Source organism: Anomaloglossus baeobatrachus, unplaced genomic scaffold (assembly GCF_048569485.1).
Source record: "Anomaloglossus baeobatrachus isolate aAnoBae1 unplaced genomic scaffold, aAnoBae1.hap1 Scaffold_89, whole genome shotgun sequence".
Lineage (NCBI taxonomy): Eukaryota > Metazoa > Chordata > Amphibia > Anura > Aromobatidae > Anomaloglossus > Anomaloglossus baeobatrachus.
Genome location: NW_027445283.1, coordinates 97520 through 109560, shown reverse-complemented (window position 1 = coordinate 109560; position 12041 = coordinate 97520). Strand labels below are relative to the sequence as shown.

Sequence of the window (12041 nt, the reverse complement as noted above, 5' to 3'; positions counted from 1 at the left end):
TCAGCAAACATCCGCTAGACTTTTGAAGAATAAAAGGGGTCAAACACTACATCCCCACAAGTGCACACCCACCCATCAAAGAGAGATATAAGCCAAAACTACCTGCACATTACCAGTGTACCAAGGACATGTTGAGCAACATGAAGGAGGCTGGGGTTATCCGTGACAGTTGTAGCCTCTGGGCAGCTCCGTTGGTCCTGTTAAAGAAGAAGGACAGCACCACTCCCCTGTATTGAGGAATAGCTAGCTGCATTGAGAACTGCAAATTATTTTTCTACCCTTGATCTCACTAGTCGCTATTGGCAAGTGTCCGTTGCTGAGGCAGACCGGGAGAAGACCGCCTTTGCCACCCCGATGGGTCTCTGCGAGTTCAAAAGCATGCCCTTTGAGCTGTGCAATTTGCCAGGAACCTTCCAGAGGCTGATGGAATGCTGCTTGGGACACCGAAACTTTGAAACGGTACTGCTATACCTTTATGATGTTATTGTTTATTCTAAAGCAAACAAGATTTTAGGGTGTATAAAAAGGGAGATTAGATCCGGTGATCCCAACGTATTGTTACCCCTCTATAAATCACTTGTAAGGCCACATCTGGAATATGGGGTAAAGTCCTGAGCAGGTTGATAACCATTGGTTTGAGCATGGTAGGGTGTAGTGCGCATCTTCCTGCATCGGTAAAAGCTGCAGAAGTCCTTGAAGATTTCCGCTTCAAAGGCTGTGCCTTGATCTGTGAGGACTCTCTCTGAGTAGCCATGAGGTCTGCATAAGTGTGCTTGGAAGACCTTCGCTGCAGTATGGGCCATTAGATCTTTGACTTGTACCACAACCATAAATCTCGAGTAGTTGTCTACCATCGTAAGTGCATACGTGAGCTCGCCTCGATATTCTGCAACAAAACTCCCTTTTTCGATTTCAGTTTCAGCAAACACTCCTCTTCCTGTAGAAAATATTTATCATTACCTAAGACAGTCATTCTAATGCATGACAATATTAAGGCAATTTAGTTAAAACTTGTTTTAACTCACCTTTAAGGGGATTGATGTATTTCATGGTCAATCCAGGTTTGTCAGTGATGGCACTGACATAATGTATGGCGTCTTTTTCGGGCGTTATCCTTTGCCTTTTCATTGTGAAAATCCAGTTGCCTATATCAAAGCAAATTCTACTACTTGTAAAGTATGCAGAAAATGAAATGTAGAACATATAACATCAACTGCTTAGGAACGCATCATAGGTTAGTACTTAAAAGGATATTGTCATGTTCTAGTCATAATGCAAGCTGGACATTTTTCATGTTACCCTGTAATCGCCGGCCTGTTCTAATGCTCACAAGCCAAGATATAGGCTCAGCTGCTAAGGCTTCCCTCTGCCTTCTGAATGAAACTTGAATATGTCTGGGTCACTGTGTATATAGCAGGTGCTCAGAAAAAATAAGAGTCAATTCAATAGAAATAGCTCTGGCACACTATAGTGATCAATAACGTAAGAAAAGAACTCTTGGAATGCTGAAAATTCTTTATTTGTGCAAAAGGATAATTCATCCAACGTTTCGACCTTGTTTTTAGGTCTTTATCAAGGATAAAGTTATCTAAGATCATAAAGGGTTACAAAACCATATAAACACGTAATTAGTACATAGTACAACATAACAGTACAATATATTGCTACTTGAGAGTACAATGGGTCAAATGACCATGATGCACATACAAAAAATTTTTCCAAAGCCATAGTGAAAACATTTGTACTGAGGAAAGAAAATTTCCACATGACCTATCTGGAGAAACATTCTGGATCAAACAACCAAAAATAGTCAAGCAGGTAAATACACACCTATATGGATAACAGGATGATATGTGTTCAATTGTATAGCGTCATTGCCATTAAGGTACAAATGGAAAACTTGCAATCCTATATAGTGAAGGAAATGAACACATATCATATCAAAGAACACAGGAACATGGGTGTGAGAAAAACCTCAATGTTTATACTTTGTTCTTTATAATGGTGTGAACATGTATATGTCTCAGTACCTTATGCACTTGAGAATTCTAGTGAGTAGATCATGAAAGCCTATTTCAGAACTGGAATCGGTAAATAATTGTAGGTGGAATCTAAATGAAAAGATGGTACAAGTGTTATCATGACACGTGGGCTATAACACAATGGACCGTGTGACAAAGAAGAAAGGAGAGAAAGAAGAGGAAGAAAATGCAACTACCTGTAACATTACGTGATAGTCACTGGTAAGTATCACTTGACAATTCAAGTGAAAAAGGATTCCTTTATTAAAGGGTTCTCAGTCGCCTCATGATCATGAAATACTAGGGTAAATGATATGAGAATGGGTAAGAAGCACCACTAAAGGAAATATGAGATGCAGGACATATATCTATAAACCCCTGAACTACATGATAGAAATAAAAAGAAGAAAAAAGAAAAAAAAGAAGAAAGAAGAAGAACACATAGAATGCGGAAAGAGAATGGGTACAACTACCTGAGTTACTGCAGGGAGGCCCCTGGTTGGTATTGTGAGGGTTAGTGGAATTCCTTCACTGAAGGGTTCTCAGTTGCCTCAGGTTCGTGAAAAATGCTATAGACAAATAATGCCCGGAGAAAAGGGGTTCATATACAGCGAATAATGGTAATACAAGGTACATGTGTCACATGTAATAGTATATATATATATATTGTACTAAGCTCTACACCAGAAATAGAAAGTAGTCCCTCTGCCTTCTGTCTAGGTGCCCTGAGTTATGTCCTGTAAACTGTCACAGGGACCCAGACACACATGTGTAGTAGGGGAATATCCCTGCTGAGATGCCAGTGCTAGAGCACTCGTTTGCTGTGGAGTTGAACGCTATGTGAGCAGTTCTTACCTTCAATGAGCAGAAGTCTCTTTTTTCAGATTTCAATATCTCTGTGGGTATCTGGCAGAAATATGGAATACTCTTTACTGCTAAGACCCTGTACACCACTCCCACTAAAGGGGGCTTTACACGCTGCGACATCGCTAATGCGGAGTCGTTGGGGTCACGGAATTTGTGACGCACATCCGGCCGCATTAGTGATGTTGCTGCGTGTGACACCGATGAGCGATTTTGCATCGCTGCAAAAACGTGCAAAATCGCTCATCGGTGACATGGGTCTCCATTCTCGATTATCGTTACTGCAGCAGTAACGATGTAGTTCGTCGCTCCTGCGGCAGCACACATCGCTCCGTGTGACACCGCAGAAACGAGGAACCTCTCCTTACCTGCCTCCCAGCCGCTATGAGGAAGGAAGGAGGTGGGCGGGATGTTCCGGCCACTCATCTCCGCCCCTCCGCTGCTATTGGGCGGTCGCTCAGTGACGTCGCTGTGACGCCGCACGGACCGCCCCCTTAGAAAGGAGGCGGTTCGCCGGTCACAGCGACGTCGCCGGGCAGGTAAGTATGTGTGACGGGTCTGGTCGGTGTTGTGCAGCATGGGCAGCGATTTGCCCGTGTCGCGCAACAGATGGGGGCGGGTATCCACACTAGCGATATCGGGACCGATATCGCAGTGTGTAAAGTAGCCTTTAATAAACTGTGTAAAGGATTTTAAGTAAAAATCCACAATAAACCAGCGCTAGATGGGTTTTTATAATTTTATTAATAGACCACAAATAAAAAAATTTTTGCTATCCTTGTTTCAAGACAGAGTATTTGATAATATACAATACACTGATTATTACTAAAACCAAGGACCACATAAAACAAGGACCACATAAAATAAAAAATGAAAGTAATGAGAATAAAATTCTTTTGTATAACCAATTAACTTCGAGGTGATACAATATTCACATTGATTTAGTTTTACCAGTCTAATGTAATGCCCCGGCCGGTGGCATATATTTTGTTTGGTTAATAATTTAGACTTATACAATGAAAGATGTACTATACCACCCCTGGCTAACTTACAAGTTTTAAGTTGTACAATATAAGTTTGCGACGTTATATTCGCCCCCAGGGCCTGGGGGAATAAACCTCACAACAACTTGACCGCAAAAAACACCCCGGATTTCTCCGTTGATTAGGCTGGAACCGCTATGTACAGGATTGACCTGTTAGACTTCCAGAGCGGACGTTTTGAGGCCAGTGGCCGCGACTAGTGCTGGCTCTGGGGGAGATGTATGGTTACCGACATCCCTCTTTACAGAGCCTTTATAACACTTCACAAGGCCACAAACCAGCCGGTCCCGTATTCTCCCAAATGTACTTTCGAAATCAAGCAGTACGAAGCCACTGAAAGCACCAAGATGTTGGCTGCGGACAACAATAAGATCAGCGGTAACTACTCAGCCTCTCCAGCGGGCAGTCCAGACCGTATCCAGTGTCAGCTGACTGATTCCACACAGGAGGAAGTTGCTTGGCAGGTTAGCACCACACAAGGCTCCGATCCGCTTCCAAACGAGCAATGCAGAACCGCTGGAGGTACCAATGTATCCTGGTTGCAGACAAAGGAAATGTCAGCGGTAACCTCTCAACCTCTCCAGCAGGCAATCCGTACCGTGTCCAGTGGAAGCCGGTTGATTCCACACGAGGGAGAGATTACTTGGCAGGTTATCACCGCACAGGTGAGGTAGGCAAAAACAGAGTCCTGATCCGACGCGCGTTTCGGGGGCGTGTAACGGCCCCCTTCCTCAAGGATAACTCAGCTGTTGCCTAGAGCACTATTTATGCATATATTTAATTGGTTATAATTTGCATAAAATTAAACAATGTTTAAATTCAACCAACATTCAATGACCACTACATATATCAATTTGTGAAAGACCGTTCATAATAGCCATATAATATAATTATGTGCAAAGGTTTTTCTAAAGGTTTTTCTAAAAAGACCTATATATAGCCTTGCTTGTATCATCATATACTGGGAAGACAATGTGTATATATGCATATGCTTTTTTTCAACAATAAATTTAACAAAAGGACATCATAAAGGTGTAATATAAATTTGCTATAATATGAAAAGCCCCTTATATCTACATCAACCTTGGGCAAGTGAAGCACCAATTTTAATATATATTATGCATATATACACATATATCTCCATGACAATCGCTTTTTTTTTTTTTTTTTTTTTTTTTTTTTTCCTTCTCTCCGTATTATTATCAGTACCTATTACTCCTCTACCTATAAAAATATAAATTAATTAAAAGCAAACAGTTCTATATCATTATTGAGTCCATATGGTTTCAAGGTGTTCAATTCAAAAATCCATTGGCTTTCTGCTCGTGACATTTTTTTAATGAAATCGCCACCTCTCCAATCCTTAGTTATTTTTTGTACGCCCCATACTTGGGATCCTTTAAAGGACCCTCCATGTTTTAACACATAATGTCTGGATAGGGGGTGCTTAGTACATTTATTTTTAACACTTCTAATGTGCTCACCCACCCTTTTCCATAGGGGTCTAATAGTTCTCCCAATGTATTTTTTCTGACAGGGACATTGAATGCAATATACTACTCCCTTTGATTGACATGTAATAAATTCTCTAATCATGACTTCTGACTGCCCCTGTAAGAAGGATTTCCGTGAAATATTTTTTGTATTCTTACATACTATACAGCTTTTGCATGGAAAAAAACCTTTCAGGCCAAATAATCCTCCCTTATTAGGTGCTGTAAGATTACGTATGGTGGGTGCCACTAAATTGCCAATATTGTTTGCCTTCCTATATATGAATATAACGTCGCAAACTTATATTGTACAACTTAAAACTTGTAAGTTAGCCAGGGGTGGTATAGTACATCTTTCATTGTATAAGTCTAAATTATTAACCAAACAAAATATATGCCACCGGCCGGGGCATTACATTAGACTGGTAAAACTAAATCAATGTGAATATTGTATCACCTCGAAGTTAATTGGTTATACAAAAGAATTTTATTCTCATTACTTTCATTTTTAATTTTATGTGGTCCTTGTTTTATGTGGTCCTTGGTTTTAGTAATAATCAGTGTATTGTATATTATCAAATACTCTGTCTTGAAACAAGGATAGCAAAAAATTTTTTATTTGTGGTCTATTAATAAAATTATAAAAACCCATCTAGCGCTGGTTTATTGTGGATTTTTACTTAAAATCCTTTACACAGTTTATTAAAGGCTACTTTACACACTGCGATATCGGTCCCGATATCGCTAGTGTGGATACCCGCCCCCATCTGTTGCGCAACACGGGCAAATCGCTGCCCATGCTGCACAACACCGACCAGACCCGTCACACATACTTACCTGCCCGGCGACGTCGCTGTGACCGGCGAACCGCCTCCTTTCTAAGGGGGCGGTCCGTGCGGCGTCACAGCGACGTCACTGAGCGACCGCCCAATAGCAGCGGAGGGGCGGAGATGAGTGGCCGGAACATCCCGCCCACCTCCTTCCTTCCTCATAGCGGCTGGGAGGCAGGTAAGGAGAGGTTCCTCGTTTCTGCGGTGTCACACGGAGCGATGTGTGCTGCCGCAGGAGCGACGAACTACATCGTTACTGCTGCAGTAACGATAATCGAGAATGGAGACCCATGTCACCGATGAGCGATTTTGCACGTTTTTGCAGCGATGCAAAATCGCTCATCGGTGTCACACGCAGCAACATCGCTAATGCGGCCGGATGTGCGTCACAAATTCCGTGACCCCAACGACTCCGCATTAGCGATGTCGCAGCGTGTAAAGCCCCCTTTAGTGGGAGTGGTGTACAGGGTCTTAGCAGTAAAGAGTATTCCATATTTCTGCCAGATACCCACAGAGATATTGAAATCTGAAAAAAGAGACTTCTGCTCATTGAAGGTAAGAACTGCTCACATAGCGTTCAACTCCACAGCAAACGAGTGCTCTAGCACTGGCATCTCAGCAGGGATATTCCCCTACTACACATGTGTGTCTGGGTCCCTGTGACAGTTTACAGGACATAACTCAGGGCACCTAGACAGAAGGCAGAGGGACTACTTTCTATTTCTGGTGTAGAGCTTAGTACAATATATATATATATACTATTACATGTGACACATGTACCTTGTATTACCATTATTCGCTGTATATGAACCCCTTTTCTCCGGGCATTATTTGTCTATAGCATTTTTCACGAACCTGAGGCAACTGAGAACCCTTCAGTGAAGGAATTCCACTAACCCTCACAATACCAACCAGGGGCCTCCCTGCAGTAACTCAGGTAGTAGTACCCATTCTCTTTCCGCATTCTATGTGTTCTTCTTCTTTCTTCTTTTTTTTCTTTTTTCTTCTTTTTATTTCTATCATGTAGTTCAGGGGTTTATAGATATATGTCCTGCATCTCATATTTCCTTTAGTGGTGCTTCTTACCCATTCTCATATCATTTACCCTAGTATTTCATGATCCTGAGGCGACTGAGAACCCTTTAATAAAGGAATCCTTTTTCACTTGAATTGTCAAGTGATACTTACCAGTGACTATCACGTAATGTTACAGGTAGTTGCATTTTCTTCCTCTTCTTTCTCTCCTTTCTTCTTTGTCACACGGTCCATTGTGTTATAGCCCACGTGTCATGATAACACTTGTACCATCTTTTCATTTAGATTCCACCTACAATTATTTACCGATTCCAGTTCTGAAATAGGCTTTCATGATCTACTCACTAGAATTCTCAAGTGCATAAGGTACTGAGACATATACATGTTCACACCATTATAAAGAACAAAGTATAAACATTGAGGTTTTTCTCACACCCATGTTCCTGTGTTCTTTGATATGATATGTGTTCATTTCCTTCACTATATAGGATTGCAAGTTTTCCATTTGTACCTTAATGGCAATGACGCTATACAATTGAACACATATCATCCTGTTATCCATATAGGTGTGTATTTACCTGCTTGACTATTTTTGGTTGTTTGATCCAGAATGTTTCTCCAGATAGGTCATGTGGAAATTTTCTTTCCTCAGTACAAATGTTTTCACTATGGCTTTGGAAAAATTTTTTGTATGTGCATCATGGTCATTTGACCCATTGTACTCTCAAGTAGCAATATATTGTACTGTTATGTTGTACTATGTACTAATTACGTGTTTATATGGTTTTGTAACCCTTTATGATCTTAGATAACTTTATCCTTGATAAAGACCTAAAAACAAGGTCGAAACGTTGGATGAATTATCCTTTTGCACAAATAAAGAATTTTCAGCATTCCAAGAGTTCTTTTCTTACGTTATTGATCACTATAGTGTGCCAGAGCTATTTCTATTGAATTGACTCTTATTTTTTCTGAGCACCTGCTATATACACAGTGACCCAGACATATTCAAGTTTCATTCAGAAGGCAGAGGGAAGCCTTAGCAGCTGAGCCTATATCTTGGCTTGTGAGCATTAGAACAGGCCGGCGATTACAGGGTAACATGAAAAATGTCCAGCTTGCATTATGACTAGAACATGACAATATCCTTTTAAGTACTAACCTATGATGCGTTCCTAAGCAGTTGATGTTATATGTTCTACATTTCATTTTCTGCATACTTTACAAGTAGTAGAATTTGCTTTGATATAGGCAACTGGATTTTCACAATGAAAAGGCAAAGGATAACGCCCGAAAAAGACGCCATACATTATGTCAGTGCCATCACTGACAAACCTGGATTGACCATGAAATACATCAATCCCCTTAAAGGTGAGTTAAAACAAGTTTTAACTAAATTGCCTTAATATTGTCATGCATTAGAATGACTGTCTTAGGTAATGATAAATATTTTCTACAGGAAGAGGAGTGTTTGCTGAAACTGAAATCGAAAAAGGGAGTTTTGTTGCAGAATATCGAGGCGAGCTCACGTATGCACTTACGATGGTAGACAACTACTCGAGATTTATGGTTGTGGTACAAGTCAAAGATCTAATGGCCCATACTGCAGCGAAGGTCTTCCAAGCACACTTATGCAGACCTCATGGCTACTCAGAGAGAGTCCTCACAGATCAAGGCACAGCCTTTGAAGCGGAAATCTTCAAGGACTTCTGCAGCTTTTACCGATGCAGGAAGATGCGCACTACACCCTACCATGCTCAAACCAATGGTTATCAACCTGCTCAGGACTTTACCCCATATTCCAGATGTGGCCTTACAAGTGATTTATAGAGGGGTAACAATACGTTGGGATCACCGGATCTAATCTCCCTTTTTATACACCCTAAAATCTTGTTTGCTTTAGAATAAACAATAACATCATAAAGGTATAGCAGTACCGTTTCAAAGTTTCGGTGTCCCAAGCAGCATTCCATCAGCCTCTGGAAGGTTCCTGGCAAATTGCACAGCTCGAAGGGCATGCTTTTGAACTCGCAGAGACCCATCGGGGTGGCAAAGGCGGTCTTCTCCCGGTCTGCCTCAGCAACGGACACTTGCCAATAGCGACTAGTGAGATCAAGGGTAGAAAAATAATTTGCAGTTCTCAATGCAGCTAGCTATTCCTCAATACAGGGGAGTGGTGCTGTCCTTCTTCTTTAACAGGACCAACGGAGCTGCCCAGAGGCTACAACTGTCACGGATAACCCCAGCCTCCTTCATGTTGCTCAACATGTCCTTGGTACACTGGTAATGTGCAGGTAGTTTTGGCTTATATCTCTCTTTGATGGGTGGGTGTGCACTTGTGGGGATGTAGTGTTTGACCCCTTTTATTCTTCAAAAGTCTAGCGGATGTTTGCTGAAGACTTGCTCGTATTCTTGCACTAGCCTGTAGACCCCCTTCTTGTGATGTGAAGGTGTGGAGTCAGTGCCTACGTGTAATTCCTTACACCACTCCTATGGCTGACTTGGTGAGCTGTCACTGAATGGGTGGGCTGAAGCAATGGTGGATGCTGCTGTTTGGATAGCAAGTGTATCTACTGAGAACAGCTTATCAATGGTGGCAAATCGGAGCAGCTTAATCTCTTGCTCTCCGCAGTTCAACACTCTCATGGGCACTCTTCCCTTCCATATTAATGAATAAAACTATGATGTAAATAGCATATAGATACCCCACAAATGCAGATAAAAGTAGGTTATGGGAAAAGGGGGAAGAGAGAAACAGGAAAATAGTGGAATAAAGTATACCTTCCAGGTGGGAGAGGAAATGGCAGCACAGCCAGTGGAGGTGAAGCAAGGGGAGCCTGCAACTAAAGAGTTGAGAGCGTTATCACATGGTGACTGAGCCTGATTGTAACGGGAGCATAGAGGTGCCGATCCTGTCTTACCTGCGTTGGTGTAGAAGTGGGTGTCCTGTGGTGGAGTCAGCTATGTGCAGTGGTGGCCGTGGGTTCTTTTATGTGCGACCGTAGTAATAGCTGCGCCCACTTCCTGTATGGGAGTGGAATGCAGTGAGGGTAATGGAACGCACGCCTGCGCATTTGTGTTTAACGTCGCGCATGTGCAGAACGGAGAAAAGGCTGCGCTCACTTCCTAATGAAAGGGAGTGAGACGCATCTGGGAAGGGAAGGGAAAAGATTAGGGTTTGGGGATGATGAAAGGGCTTTCTACGGACAAGGATGGCAAAGGGTGGCAGTGACGGAAAGTCAGGCAGCCTGTCCTGTCCTGTCCTGTCCGTCCGTCTTTTTGTATCATGAATTGGAAAGACTGCAAGGGGGAGGGGAGGTGCTTGTGTCCAAAAGGAGGAGTTATTCAGATTCATTGCAGTGGGCGGCGGCTGCAAAAAGCACCATTCTTCTTGTTTTTGCTCTGCAAAACAGCCTTTTCAAGGGTTGGCTTGGGTGACAAAATGTCTTCTGTAGGCGTGGGTTTGTCTCCCTCTCCCTAAGATGTGTCCGGTATAGGCCAGGGTGCCACTCAAGGCCGTAACCAATTCGGGTTATAGCTTCTCGGCCTTTTGGCTAAGATCAAGTGTAGTTTCGGAGGACGCTACCTTGGTCGGTACTGGAAGGTGCCTGGGATTGTACGTCTGCCGGCCTTGAGGAAGTGTGTGCGCCTTCTGGTGACACATAGCCCTCTTGTGCCTGGACGGTTCCCAGGCAACGGGAGGCGATCACCGTTGTTATTTTGAAGTCCTACTGATAAACAGAAAAAAAAAAAATTAAATCTGTTCTTATCAGTTTAATATCTGATACGTCCCCTCTCTGGGGACCATATATTAAATGGATTTTTAGAACAAGGAGATGGAAAAAATCTTGCTCTGTCCACTCCACGCATTGACCTGGTATTGCAGTACCTCCAGGACCGGTGCACCCCTTCTTAACCCAGTTTCCAAAAGCAGAACTCAATTCACCTGATTCAAATGAGCCCCATTAGTGAATTGAAAGAAAGCAAAAACTTTATATGCACCTCAATTTGGCCAATTCACTTTTCACACTTTCACCCTTTTTTTTTATCTTTCACACCTTTTACTTGCTTTATTGATGCAAAAAGCTGTGCCAAATAGCAAACTCATCTTCACTCAACTTGACCAACTCTGCTATGTCCCGTGCAGTATCTTATTCTCAGTCTTATCTAGATCATTTGCAATTGAATAGAATAGATCCCTTTTGGCTGCTTATGACTGTGTAAAATATGTAGTTTTACTGGGCTGGGATGAGAGAATCCATTGAAGCATGGTGTAGGGATTGTGGTTCCTGTGTGCTAAGAAGAGAGGCTGGCACCAGCCAGAAAGCCCCATTGCAGCCAATAATCACTTAATAACTTTTTCAACTTGTCATCATATGGGAGGCCTTCCATTCCTTGTAGTAGTCTAGTTGCCCACCTTTGAACTGACTCTAACTTCTGAATGTCCTTTTTAAAATGTGGAGCCCAAAACTGGTTCCCATATTCCAGATGTAGCCTTACAAGTGATTTATAGAGGTGTAACAATACGTTGGGATCACGGGATCTAATCTCCCTTTTTATACACCCTAAAATCTTGTCCCAAGCAGCATTCCATCAGCCTCTGGAAGGTTCCTGGCGCATTGCACAGCTCGAAGGGCATGCTTTTGAACTCGCAGAGACCCATAGGGGTGGCGAAGGCGGTCTTCTCCCGGTCTGCCTCAGCAACGGACACTTGCCAATAGTGACTAGTGAGATCAAGGGTAGAAAAATAATTTG

General features: G+C 42.4%; 1 non-coding gene across 1 annotated transcript; it reads left to right on the top strand.

Annotated features, from left to right (window-relative positions):
- Positions 1 to 10997: 10997 nt before the first annotated feature.
- On the top strand, positions 10998 to 11197 carry LOC142289051 (U2 spliceosomal RNA). The gene has a single exon (XR_012749602.1). It is a non-coding gene; the product is annotated as a U2 spliceosomal RNA (small nuclear RNA).
- The last annotated feature ends 844 nt before the right edge of the window (positions 11198 to 12041 follow it).